We start from the raw sequence: 15,576 nt of genomic DNA on the forward strand, positions 1-15,576 counted from the left end.
TCCCATCTCCCTATCTCTGACCTCTTCACTCTTTTTTAAAACCCCACTTACAAGTCCCTTCTTTCAGGAAGTCCCCCCATCCCTCAAGAGAACTAACAAATAGTAGTCACCCTTTATTAAGAATTATAGAAAGCCTGGAGATTTCCTCATAGAAGAGGTGACATCTGGGTTGAACATTGAAAGACTGAGGCCAGGCTGATGAGGGGCAGAAGGGAGTTTCAGGCAGAAAAAATTAGCTTTGTTAATATGGAAAGGATACTGATTCTCATGGCTCTACTTGCTTAGTCATTTTGAATGTGATGGCCACACAGTACACATGCTCACTCAATGGCATCTACTACCCCCACTGACTAGTACAGTGAAGTCATTACTGTTCACACATGCGCATTCCAGTCCACTCTCCTTGGCTGCCAGGTTACATCGATGTCACAGAAACCATTCTTATTATATTAACAATGTTTGAAATTTGTGTGTGTGTGTGTGTGTGTGTGTGTGTGTGTGTGTGTGTATACATACATACAGCAAGAGTAAGAACAGGGGGAGGTCAGTCTTTTGTTTTGTTCAGGCTTTCAACTGATGAGATGAAGCCCACCCTCATTATGAAGGGAAATCCACCATTTAAAGATTAATCTCATTTAAAAGCCCTCTCATATAAACATCAAAATAATGTTTGACTATGTATCTGGCCACTGTGGCTCTGCCAAATTCACACATAAAATTAACCACCACACAGGCAGGAATTGGAAAAGAAGAAGTCCAACTTATTTTTCTTCTCTTTCTCCTTTCTTTGGCCAAATAGCCACCCAGAATGGAACAGAATAGAGAAGAATGGATAATGGATCTGAAGAACAAATGAAAGATGTTCTGCTCATACCACTAACTCACTAATTATAGACTTGGCCATTATTTTGGAAATTCTTTTTTCTATTGTTAGAATTTCAGTTTGGTTAGATCAGTCAATATTGTGACATTCTTGAATTTATATTTTTAAAAATTATGATAATGATTTAATGTCTTCTAAAATTATTTTCTAATGACCTCTGCTGCAATGGAGGCTTGTGTCACAAATGTGGATTTTATTAACCAGTAAGAGCAGTACTAAAATTTATTGTCATTTCAAAAGGAGATACCATCCTCTCAAATTTCCTGTTAGGTGGTATCAGTGTTTATTTTCAGATTTTTAGAAAAGTTTTATTGTATATTATATCCCTTAAGTATTCAGAAGAGAAGAGGTATGGGTATAAAATATAAAGATGTAAAAAGACAACATTGGATATGTAACCTAGATGGTGATTGGAACAATTCAAGTGAGAAATAATTCATGTTTTAAGAAGCAGCCATAGAAACGGAAAAGCGAGCTTCGGGTCCTGTGATATTTTATCTAGCGGCTGCACCTGTTTCTGTGAGGTATAATGTAATCGATAAATAAATGGAGAAAGGGCACGTTGATATTGACATATCTATAGTTCATTGAAGTGGAGATACTTGAGGGGCAAAAGAAAATCTGGTTTGAATCTTGGGAGAGTGTTGTGGGTTGATATTTATAGAGTGGGCAGCCATTGTACACCGACGGTCGGTGAAGTAATGACAGAGGGGAGCCTGTTTTCAAAGAGGGAACAGAAAGAGAGTAAACACAGCTGGAGCTCTGGAAGCCACTAAAAGTTAAGAGATATATTAAGAACTAAATGAGGAATACTCAAAGCAAAGCTAGAGGAGAGGGGAATCAGGAAACAAGGAAAGGATTTCCAACATGAGGTAGTATCACGTGATTAGGAAGACAATGTCAACCTCAGTGAGAATAGCTCCCATAGTTGAGGCAGTAGCTATACTGCAGCAGATGGAGGAAAGAATGTGGAGGGAGGAACTAGAGACAGCGAGGACAGATAATTCCTGTAAGAAATATAGTGCGAAAGGAAGGAAAGGAAATGGAGTGGTAACTAGAGAAGATGAACAGAATCTCCTTCCCCTCCTCCTTTCCTCCCTCCCTTCTTTCCTTGCTTCCTTTGTTCTTTCTTTCTTTCTCTCTCTCTCTTTTTTTAAATAATGGGATAAAAGAGTTAAGATAGTGGTGTGTAGTCAGAGCTTAAGATTCTGGAGGTGAATTAATGCTAGAGGTTGATGGGATCTATGGTATGATTTTGGGAGTACACTATGGGAGTTGAATGGAGGTAAAGATCTTTGGGATGGAAGAGGTCAGTTGAGTAGCTGGGGTGTAGGATAGGATGTTGGATAGGGGGGGTGAAGACTGTGGGTCAGATGACAATGTCCTCGTTAAATGTTGTGGAATTGTCTGAAGATTAGATGATGAGGGCAACAGGTTCAGGTCAATGTATATAAAGCCAAACACCATGAGCTCAAGGAGAAGAGGCTTCTTGAATGAAAATAAATGTGCAATAAACAGGGAGTGGTAGTAGGGAGCCAGGAGGATGCCAGCCCTGGCTCAGAGGCTGAGCTGTTCATGGTAACTTACGGCAGAATGTGCAGACCCTACTGGAGAAGTCAACGTGAAAGAATTTACCTTGCATCCAAGTTATGTTTCAGTTGTAAAAGGGATGCGGGACATGCCCTGGGAGTAGTTAAGGATTTAAGGATGTAGAGGATTTGGGTTTGCTTGTTGGTGTTTCAGAATGGAAGATTCCAAAGACCTGTGGGAGGGTCTGGGCTGAGAGCAGATGTGAAAGCACCCGCAGGAAAGGAGCAGAGGGAAGATGGGACAGTAGGACTAAGGAGCTCGATCAATCACTGGTAACTACAGAGAAAAAGGAGGCGGGAACTTCGCATAATGAATGGAAATTTTATCTTCGATAACTTTGGTAGTGGCATGGACCCACGTTTCTGGCTATGTGATTTCATAGGTATCCTGCTCCTTACCAATATTGAGCTGATATAGCCCACCAGGAAGTTAAGGTGACCATGAAGACCTCCTGTTGCTTCATACCTTCTCACATGTGCCAGAAAGGCCCAGGCTTCAGGAGTGAGTAGCTCTTACAGACAGTGGCCGTCAGTATAAGGATGACTAACTGTGGTGATTCCGTTTTGCCCACTTATCCCTCAGTGGGACCTTTGGGAATTCGAACGATGCTTATGAGAAACCTGTGGTTGATTAGCAGGATTGTTGAGGAATGCTTGTTTCCAGCTTTGCCCACAGGAGTTAGCTGAAATTCCCCTGTAGCCTCGCACCATGGAGTTAGCCTCTTTCAGTTCTAAGAGGGAAGAAGTAGGGATTTTCCAGGGAAAAGGAGAACCCCCTACCTCAGTCCCACCATTGTTCATGATCATAAACAAATGAACAAAATTCATCAGGTCAGAATATGTATTTTCATACTTCAAACCCTGTCATTTCAGCAACTTCATAGTGGTATTTATATCTTATTGCAGCTTTGTGCATTGATTTTATTCTTACCTAACAGATTATGGTTCTTTTAAAAAGTTATGTGGACATATCATTTTAAAAGATATAACTCAGATGATATTTACTTTTTGCTTTTTACTTCTTGCACTTCCTCAATGTCTAAGCTGGGACTGTGAGAGAAAATACTTTAGATTATTTCTGTAAGTAAGTATTCATGGAACCCACAGGGGAAGCACACTTCTTTTGTTTGAGTTGGAGAGTCACTAAGCAGAATAATATATAAGAAAAAATGCTGAAAATGAAAGTTACTAAAAATATTCAGTACCAATTCTTCAACATATCTACTAGAGTGTATTTTGGAACCACTGGGAAAAAAAAAAGACTCAAAATTGTACAAATGTACTGAGAAAGCAATAGGAAATGGTTCTAGCATCATATTTTATCTTCATTTAAAAATTATTTTTTTGAAAATTATATTCTCAATCGAAGGAGCCATTATATTCATTGCAACTACAGGAAGCTATTGATGACTATTAAAAAGGTCTATCTGAGCATGAGAGGATTCTGGGAAGATGGTGTAGTAGGAAGCACCAGAAATCCAGTTGTCCACCCAGACAACAGTTACACTGGCAGAATTGTCTGATGTAACTATTTTAAAACTCTGCAGTTTGCTGAAAGCTTGCTACTTCCAGGGGAAGGCTTGGGCGTTAAATTGTGATTAATTTCAGTCAATTTCATCACTTCTTGGTTACCTATTTTCACTCCTTAGCCTATTGTCAGGTCATCATGCACATGTTCCTGAAGCAGCTTCCACACAGCTTGCAGGATCCAGAGTGGCAGTAAGGACCCTGTCCTCCAAATATCAAGGATCTGTGTTTTGATTGCTGGTTACTGATTCTGATCGTAGAAGTGCAGACACAAAAGAAAATGAGAAAGGAATTAAAACATTTCACTGCAAGAAAAAAATACACAATAGAAGATACTAATGAAGGAAATGAGAGACAAAAAAGGTATAAGGCATATAGAAAATAAAAAGCAAAATGACAGAAGTCCCCCCTTATCAGTAATTAAGTGTACATGGAGTAAACTTTGTAATCAAAAGACAGATTGGCAGAATGGATTAAAAACTTAAAAATATGATACAGATACATGCTATCTACAAGAGATTTACTTAGATCCAAAACACAAGTAAGTTGGAGAGAAAAGATAGAAACATATATTCAATGCAAATAGTAACCAAAAGAGAATAAATAGACTGGCCAATGAGCATTTGAAAAGATGTTCAATATCATTAATTACAAGGGAAATGCAAATCAAAACTACAATGAGATACCACCTCACAAACATTAGGATGGCTATTATTAAACACACACACACACACTCCAGAAAAATAGTGTCGGTCAGGATGTGAAGAAATTGGAACTCTGTGAACTGTTGATGGGAACATAAATGGTGTTGCCACTGTGGAAAACAGTATGGTAGTTCTTCAAAAAATAAAACATAGAATTTCTATATGATTCACCAATACTAGTTTGGATATGTATCCAAAAGAATTGAACGTAGGGTCTCAAAGAGCTATCTGTACACCATGCTTATAGCAGCATTATTTGTAACATTTAAAACATGGAAGCAACCCAGTCCATTGACGCATGAATGGATAAGCAGAATGTGGTATACATATACAATGGAATATTATTCAGCTTCAGAAAATGAGAAAATTCTGTCATATGCTCAAAACGGATGAACCTTGAGGACATTATGCTGACTAAAATAAGTCAATCACAAGAAGACAAATACTGTGTGATTCCACTTATATGAATTAAAATAGTCAAAATGATAGAGATAGAAAGTAGAAAGATGAGTTTGAGGGGGTGGTAAGGGAAAGCGGGAAATGTGGAGTTATTGTTTCATGGGTATAGAGTTTCAGTTTAATAAGATGAAAAGAGCTGTGGAGGAGGTGACGATGCTTGCACAAAAATATGAATGTACTTACTAATACTGAACTATATACTAAAAAAGGATGAGATGTGAGTTTGACATATAGTGTTTTAAAGTCACTGAAAAGATGAGAGTTGACGCCATGAATTTGGTTTAGAGAGAGGAGGCAAAGTGAAAGATCAGAGCAGGACCTAAGTTTTCACCCGCTCAGTGGTTGTTTCTTTCTTTCCTGTAAATTAGGTTTCTCTCTTTTGGTTTCTCTGTCAATTTTATCTCCTCTGCTTTCTATTTACAGAAATCCCTCAGAAATTTTTGTCTATGGCTGATCCACCTTTCCTTTGTGGTTTTAATCTTGTAACTTCTTTTTTTCTGTTACTTCACTGTGGTTTGGGGAGACGGTGTGTGTAGTGACTGCCATCCATCCAATGCACGGTCCCCAGGGAGGTTTCTCAATGCTCTTGCACCAATTCTCCCATTTTTCAGTCTTCTTCTGAGCTACTCCCTCGTGGCTGAAATGCTACGTTGTTTTTCAAAATATTTCCTAATTTTAAGGTTCATTTTAATTTTAACTGTCTTCAACAAATGAAATCCATAGCCAGTCTTCTTCCAATCAGTTGTTCCCTCTCCTGAATGGGTATGACACTTCACTCTTCTTACTTTTTTTTTGCATTTACCATGCTAATATTGTCTCTTGCTTATTTTTCAGGTCTATATGTCTGTCTCCCCTAAAGAATGTCTGCCCTTTGGAAGCAAATCCTCTTTTAGACTTTAAAAATTGTTAGTGTTATAAAGGCTATGCCTTATTCATATAAGTGCTCAATAACTATTTAAAAATCAACCTTCCTTTTAAAATCATATGATCTTTGTGTCATTTATCATAAGAATCTCATTGATACTAAGCATTTACTTGTGGACAATGTGTTGAACATTTTCACAGAAATAAAGAAAGGCTGAATTTCCAGTATTGCTAGTTTGGCCTTGTAGGAAACATTAAAAAAAAAATCCCAACTAGTTCTATACTCTGATCCAATTGGTTAACACAATATCACCCATAGATACTTAAAAAACTCAATGGATTATTATAATTAGTGAATAAAAAGATCTTTCTACTACTGACAAAGGAATGATTATGTCCTTTCTAGGGCTCATAATATCCTTGGGATTCTGAGAATATTTTGAATCTACAAAGAATATAGTATTCATCTCCAAATGAATAATAATAAGAAATATGTATAGACTTCAGGCATCTGTCTTTATAACTTATTTTTCAATAGAGCTCCGTTTGCTTTTGCAAATTGTTAGATGAATCTCATTTGCTCTCAAGACTTGGAATTTTTACTACTTTCCTTCTTCTCTGGGCAGTGCTATCTTCAAGTCCTTACCACTGTTAGATTTCTAGAAACTAGAAAGTACAAAATAAATCAGAACAAGCAGCAGCTATAGAAAAATCAAATAGAAATAAGGAAGCAAAGAAAACTCAAAGAAAGCTCCCAAATTTCAAGTCAGACAAATGCACACGCGATAATAGGAACATTTAAACGAGATTTAAAATCAATGTGTATCCCTGAAACCTTGTATATATCAAGGTGAAAGTTTCATTTCATAGTTTCTGTAGAAAAATCACTAAAACTTGAATGGCGAGGGAAGAAAAACCAAATACTTGGGTTATATTAGACTTGACTTCATCTCAGTTACAATTGTAAATGAACTTCATTAAGCCCTCAACATCTTGAGAGTGTCATTTTCTATTAAATGATGGTTGATATACTATCAAGAAACTGGTTTTTATCTGTAGTTTGTTTCCTCATCAACAATCTTATTCGTCGGCAGCCGTCCGTCTCGAGAGACGATGGTGTAGCTTCTTAAGAGTCTATCTGCACCGCCGAGAATGGTTGTGCAGTCCGACTCGGGAGTGACACGGTATCTGTCTCCTCCCCTGTTGAATCGACATCTTGCGATGACGCTGGGGTGTCCTCTCCAGTGAAGCTGAAGCTACAGAGCCTGGGCAGGGTGATATGGAGGGTCTGCTGTTGCCCATGCAGCAGACCCCCCCTCTCTTCGCAGCTGAAGGGCCCAAGGGAAAGACGGAGTCAATACAGCTTGGCTTCAGGTGCGCCGCAGGAGTTGCCGGTGTTGACTACAACGTCAAACCGCCTTAGGGACTCCGGCTCTGGATTTTCTGTCGGGGTTTACTCCCTTAGCCTTTCCCCTGAAGAGGTATGCCGCAAGGCAGCGGAGGTTTTTTGGAGTCAGAGTTTTCCTTCTCTGATGTGCCCTGACTGGAAGATCGAACCAACGACACTTAGCTCGCAGGCCGACGCTCAATCCACTGAGCCAAACCAGCCAGGGCTAACAATCTTATTAAAGTAGTAGATATAAGTGTGATTATTGCCTGTATTCTAATGCTTTATGGTTGCCCATGTGTTTTTATTAACTCATTTGTTCCTATAGATAAAATTTAAAGGTAGGCAAGGTGAATATTAAATAAGCATTTTATATTTTTGTACATGACAAAACAGATGTTACTAGTCCAAGATATATATTTAGTAAATTGCAATAGACATGTTAATCACTGTCTGCCTCTCTACAGCTCCAGTGATCACATGACTATGTCTTAGACAGTCACAACTAAATGAACCCATAGGTTGACTAGGTGGTTATGATAATCTATAGTGACAAAATCTGGGTAGACATTAAAGAGAGGAACAGTCATACATCTACTTTAGAGATTGAGAATCAAGTTATTGAGAAACCTGAGTCATTTGGAATTCAGGTCTAGAACTTATTGGTGGTAACACAGAATTGGGTTCATAGTCATGTTGGGCTACAGTAAAAATGGGTAAAGAGAGAAAGATGATAAAAAATATTACAGATTGAATATATTCATAGAGTAAAATATAGAAAAGCAGTCTAGGCAATTCTCTAACAACTGGGTGATTTTGATTTCCCATCTTGCAGTCCTAGGTCACGAGAAGCCCAACTCCATTTCATTTTCCATCTTAGTATTTATTATAGGATATTTTATATTTTCTAATAAGCCTCTCTTTTATTTTGTTAATTTGAGTAAGGTTTGCTTCTTGTGACTAAAAAAGCCTTGTCAGGAGCAATGATTTAGATTATCCAGTGCCAGTCACAGCATCACTTGCTAAGGGCTGAAGGTGACAAAGACAACCGATATTACATAGTAAAATGAAGCAATGCCATATAAGCCTATACCTTTAGAAATACTGAAGTCAAATATTTTGGAAATATGATATTGGAGAAGTAGACACTGTTTTACTAAAAAAAGAAAACAATATTTAACTGGGGCCAAAAATAAAATAAAGCGTAGCTATTCTGCCAGTCTTCAAATTATGTCATACTTTGTATTGCTCTTTGATTGCTTTCCACTTTTATCCATTAAGAAGAATTGGATCAATTATGAGGCTGCGAGAATCATTCGTGCTTCAATGATATGTTCTTTAAAGTTATGTTTTAGAAAATTATACTTACTGAGATATATAAAATACAACGGGGATTTTCTAGAGTCTGGAAAATCAAAATTTTCCCCTCTCACAACAAATATAACTAGACCAGGTAGAAAATTTTACCACTAATTTTTAGAAAACATGCCTATATCACCAATAAGCAAACCATGCACCAAACCAGCAATATTTCAAGTACAAAAATAGTGAGTTTATTTAGTGATTTGATTTCCTGTCCTTTTCTTGGAATAAATTGGATTCAGCCTCTGGATTTTCCCTAAGATTCCTCCACCATGTGTTTAAATATCTTTCGATAAAATGTTGGTTATTTTAAAAAGAATATGTTTATTTATGAGTGAGATTGAGTACATACATATTAATAATCACAGGGCAGAAAAATGTGTTTCTTCTTAATCTTGAAAAAGAAAAACCATATCTCTATCTTAACCTTAAATTACCAATCTGAATCCTTTTGAAGACTTTTACTATTATGATAAGAATGAACCTATTTTAGATTTTGAGACTCAGGGAGAGTGCCTTCCTTTATTCCTGATATTTGTGTTGGAAGTGAAGAGAAGTCACTGATGAAATTATTACTCTTCATTACTCTGGCTTCTTGATCTGTAGGATAATAGCCTCATTATATATCCATCATTCTTGTAATCTCTTTTTAGATGAACATAATACTGATTATTTAAAATTTATTTTTTACTTACAAAAAATATTAAGTTGCTTACAGTCAAAACAAACAAAAAAAAGAGTAGCGCAAAAAATATATAAAAGTACACTAATATAGAATAAAATAAACAATCAAGAAATAAAGTAAAGGAATGATTATATTTTTAAATGTCCTTACTAATAATATAACAAAATGCTTCTTGGTAGTCAAGGCAAAGATTGAAATATAATGGATTATAGATAATTCCCATTATTATTAGGAAATGAATGAACTAGTTCATCAGGACCTAAAATCCACATTCATTCCCCGCTGGGAGCTCTCAAAAAATCACGGAATTGATTTGTTTTTCAGTGTGGGAGACAAAAATGGAGTATGTATGTGATGGAATTTTTACAATTTTAATAAGTTGGTCTTTGATTAAAAAGTGTAAGACTTAAGATCAAAAGAAAACTTCACAGGATGCTTGCTTATTAGAATTTTCAAATATTTAAAATCTCAGAAACAATATATCTTTAAGGAGCTTGTTTCTCACAACAGCCACAGCAACCCTGTCCATCGCATGCTCTGTTTTAGAATGTGACTTTGCTCCTTCATTCATAAAGAGATGGATTTACTTCCTCTTTCCTTGACTTTGACCTTCTGAATTATTTTGACCAATAGTATGCAACTTTCAAGCCTAGTACTGAAGGGGTCTTGCATATTCAGTTTCACTGATTTGGAAGCCAACTGCCATATAATGAAGTTAAGGCTACTTTATTGGAAAGGGGATGTGGAAAGAGGCCCTTGAAGATAAAAAGGCTCACATAGAAGAGAAAGGAGGGATCTTAGGTGACAGAAGCACCAACTGCTAAAGATGTGAATGAAGCCATCTGGGATGGGCCAACACCAGCTCAATTCCCGGCTGAATGTGGCCACACGGGTGATTCCAGTCAACACTAAATGGAGCAGAAAATCAACACATAGAATTGGAAGAAATAAAAGATCATTGTTTTTAAACTAATTGTGGAATCATTTATTATGCAGCAGTAGATAACTTATGTGTGTATTTTGCAAATATTTTTTTAGAGTCTGTGGCTTTTTTGTCCGTTATCTTGACAGTGCCCTTGGCAAAGCAGAGTTTTAATTTTAATGAAGTCCTGCTTATAAGTTCTTTATTTCCTGGATCATGACTTTAGTGTATCTGAAAAGTGATAGTTAGACCTAAGGTTATCTAGATTTTCCATTATGTTGTCTTTGAGGACTTCTATAGTTTTGTGTTTTCATTTAGGTCTGTAATCCACTGTAACTTAATGTTTGTGAAAAGTGTAAGTTCTGTGCCTATATTTGTTTCTCTTTTTCATGTGGAGGTTCAGTTAGTTGTTCCTGTAGCAGTAATGGAAAAAGACTACCTTTTATCCATTGTATTACGAAAGAGGTAATTTTGAATTAAAAAACAATATGACAAAACAATTTAACTTTATGTGATGATCATATGGATTATATATATATATATATATATATATATATATATATATATATAAAATATCGAAATGGATCCACCTTCAATATTGCATTAAGCTTGAACATTCCTCCATAAAAACTATTTGGATGATTCAGAAGATCACAGCTATGGGCAACTGGTGATTGGCAGCTTCATTCCAACAATGCACTCACTCGTGTGTCATGTCTCATGCAGAACTTTTTGGTGAAACATCAAATCACCCAGGTGACTCAGCCCTCCTACAGTGCATATTTGGCACCCTGAAACTTCTGGTTTCTCCCAAAATTAAAATCACCTTTGAAATGGAAGAAATTTCAGACCATTGATGAGATTCAGAAAAATACAACAGGGCAGCTGATGGCAATTGGGAGAACTATGTGAGGTCCCAAGGTGCCTACTTTGAGGGGGACAGAGGTGTCATTGTCCTATGTACAATCTGTAATGTTATTATATCTTGTATATTCTTCAATAAGCTTCTCTGTTTCTCATATTACATGTCTGGATACCTTCTGGACAGACTACACACACACACACACACACACACACACATATACAAATATACATATATATTCTAGCTTGTTACCATGTAAATACTTCCTTATTATAAATATGTGCAATCAATAGAAAACCAATATGTGAAGATACATCTAAAGAAGAGCAGACAGGAACATATTAACCACCTGGCTATACATACAAATTATCTCATGGCAGTAACTCCTGGGTCTCTTCAATTAAACAAGGATTATATCTTGTCATTTACATGAGTTAAGGGATAGGAGCCATAAAAGGAAGTGTCCTTGGGATTTCTTGATCTTTATCCTATAATTTTTAAGCAATAAAGAACTTTTTAGATTTCCCCAACATGGCAGGATTCTTAATTCTCTTCCCATCCCAGAAAAAAGCAGTTTAGAAACCATGGGGCTCCCCATGCAGGAATGTGAGCTGAGATCCCCGATAGAAATGGGGACATCCAGTGGGAATTCACCCACTTCCAGGGGAGTGTCCCTTCCCACCTGGGGAATACCTGGGGTGTTATTCTCCTAATTCTAAACCAGTGGATATACATGAAGTTTTCTTGAATTTGCGATGGTGACTAACTGCTACAGGTTGCCAAGTTCTGCTTATGACTTCAGATGACAAAATTCCTGATGAAGGAGTTGTCTATAGCATTTATTCTCTGCTTCCACCATATGGTTATGAGAAACTGACTGCCCTGTTCTGGCATCCTAGTTTTCAATTCTTCAAAGACTGAGTTAAGAACAAAAGAAAAAAAAAAAAAGGGAGAGAGGGAAGAAAAGAGGGAGGGGAGGAGGGAGGGAGGAAAGAAAGAAGGATGGAAGGAAGGAAGGAAGAAGGAAGGAAGGAAAGAAGGAAAGGAGAGATCAATGAGTAGGGAGATGGATGAGTAATTTGAGTTTAGATGTAGTTTTAGATTTTGTCTACTGGGTTGCTTCTAACTTGTCAATTAGTTGTAGTTTATTTGCCAAATTATCAAAATATAAATTCAAAACAGCGTGTTTCTAAAAGTGTATTATTGCTGAGTTGTTTTGTGGCTTCATCATGGAAGTCTGGTTTTAAAAATAATATGAAAGCGAGGGTTCTCAGTAGGATTGTGAGGTTTAATCCGAAACCAGAACCAGCAACAAGGATGATTAACTCACCACAGATGAAAAATGAAACCACTATGACCTAGCCAAAAGAAATGTGTTTAAGTATGTGTGTTAACCAATGGCTTCTGTATGGTAAAATAAACTGCCAACAAAACGAAGAGGCCACCAACTGAATAGGAGAAGATATTTACAAACAACAGCTCCAACAAGGGGTTGATATCTAAAATATATAAAGAACTCATACACTCAACACCAAACAAATGAACAATCGAATAAAAAATCAGCAGAGGATCTAACCAGACACTTATCCCAAGAAGACATACAAATAACCAACAGAATAATGAAAAGATGCTCAACTTCACTAGCTATTAGGGAAATGCAAATCAAAAACACAATGAAATACCACATCACACCTGTTAGAATAGCTGTTGTCAACAAGACAAGTAGTAAGTATTGAGAGGTTGTGGAGAAAAGGGAATCCTCATTCACTCCTATTGGAAATGTGAACTGGTACAGCCCCTATGGAAAACAGTATTGACGTTTTTCAAAGAATTAAGACTACAGTTATCATATGACTCAGTAACCCAAAACATTTGAAAACATTTATTTGCAAAGATATATGCACCTCTATGTTTATTGCAGCCCTCTTCATGGTGGGCAAGACGTGGAAACAACCAAAGTGCCCTTCTATAGAGGAACGGATAAAGATGTGGTACATATATACAATGGAATACTACTCAACCATAAGAGAACGTGAAATACTGCCATTTGCAACAACATGGATGGACCTTGAGAATATCATGTTAAGAGAAAGAAGTCAGTCAGAAAAAGCTAAGAACCATATGATTTCACTCATACGTGGGATATAAAACTGAAACTCATAGACAGACAACAGCATGGTGGTTACCAGAGGGAAGGGAGGTTGGGGGTTAGTAAAGGGTAAAGGGGGGAAGTTTATGGTGACAGATGATTTGACCTTGGGTGGTAGGCATACAATGCAATGTACAGATCCTTTATCATAGAAATGTATACTTGAAACCTATGTAATCTTATCAACCAATGTCACCCCAATAAATTTAACAAAAAGGAAAAAAATTATAAATTTTATAATTTATCAGAAGTTTAAGGGACATACATCAAGTGTATTTTTTACCTCAAATTAGCTGAATTTATTCTTGCTTAAAGTATCAAAATGAAATATTTTCTCAGAGTTCTGGTATAGAGTCCTTGAAACTCTATATGTTTTGTGTTCATTTGGCAGATAAAGAGACACATCCCTAAGTATTCATATGAACATAATTATTCTAACTAAAAATTCCCTATGCTTATCTACAGTATCATTTCTTAAGAAGGTTTTTCCTTTGAGATAAAAATGTTGGGAAGAAAATGCCACCGATATAACTATTGCTATAACTCATTGCTGCCTATTTTCAGATTTAAAATTCTTAGCATTATGACTTGATGTTGTATGCACATTAATTTAACTACCAAATAATCAGCATAGCATAGTATAACAGAGCTTGATGTTTTTGAGGGCTTGGGCAACATTTTGGATTTTCCCATATGATTTTTTATTTTTATAAAAAATATTTTTAAAACTTATTGATTGATTTTAAGAGAGAGAGAGAGAGAGAGACAGAGACAGAGACAGAGACAGAGACAGAGACAGAGACAGAGAGACAGAGAGATCAATTTGTTGTTCCACTTATTATGCATTCATTGGATGATTCGAACCCACAACCTCAGCATATGGGGATGATGCTCTAACCAACTGAACTACTTGGCCAGGGCTTTAAAAAACTTTTGATATAGTTTGAAGCTTACAAAATTTGCAACAATAGCACAATATTTACAAGTTGTTTGTTTATATTTTGCCCTGTTTATTTATTCTCTTATCTCTCTATGAGTATATATACACATATATTCTGAATACATATGTGTATGTATGTATATAAAAGGTTTAAGAATTGATGTCAAGTATATGTTGATTGTTATGTGAAAAAATTTAACTTGTTTTCTGTTGTTTTCAGTGATCAGATAATCAATATATTGTGTATAAATTTGAGACAGGCTTTGGTTCAACATAAGGAAGAATTTTCCAGCATCTCAGCTGCCCACAAGTGTTCACTGGTATAAATTGTGACAAATAAATGCCTCCTTTATCAGATTCTGAGGAGGAATTAATATTTATTAATGATGTGTTAGAGAAGAATTAGATATCCTCTAAACTCCCATAGTGATAAAAGAGAAAACCATTTCCATTTACTAAAGAGCTTTTTGGATCTTGACATAAGAATTTAATCTATGGAGAAGAAGGGCAGCCATCTTATATTACTACTCCGTACTCTAAATATATGAAAGAGGCAAATGCAGTGGGAATAAGTGAATGTCAGTAGTATCAATACTTTCCAAAACACCTTCAGATCATAGTATATAGAGTTAACATGAACTCTTACATCTTTTACATCTCTGAAGAGAAAGATATTTAAAACCATTATTTTAAAAATTTGTAAGTTCCTAAAATTTCATAAAAAACATCAATGCTTAGCAGAGAGCTAAAAAAAGAATATTTATAAATAATTGTTGAAGTAAAAATATATCAATCATGTTAGTAAGTTTTAGTGTTAAGTGAATTTTGCTCTGTTTTAAATGTTTATAATTGATAATCCATGTTTGGATTTATATGCTAACACTCTATTAATTATAACATTTGATTACCTTATTCTTCAAACATGTCAGATAAAGTTTACTTAACTCCTCTTTTTTACAATCTGCCAAAAAAAAAAAAAAAAAAGATCAAACAGACCAACATCTGCTTTGCATTATGATATGGCTGACTCTCCTTCTGGGCCTCTGCCCCCAATACATACAGACTTAAGAACTCATGCATGCATTGGTATGTTTTACCTATTTGCATTTATACATACATGGATAGACAAGTACAGCTACATATGAAAATTCTTGTATAATATGTATGTGTATCTATATATGATACAGGGAGTAACAGAGGCACTGAAAGACAGAGAAAATTGTCTTAGCAGGATTCTTCTAAA

This window comes from Furipterus horrens, unplaced genomic scaffold (genome assembly GCF_987537825.1).
Source record: "Furipterus horrens unplaced genomic scaffold, mFurHor1.1.pri manual_scaffold_9, whole genome shotgun sequence".
In the NCBI taxonomy this organism is placed as follows: Eukaryota; Metazoa; Chordata; class Mammalia; order Chiroptera; family Furipteridae; genus Furipterus; species Furipterus horrens.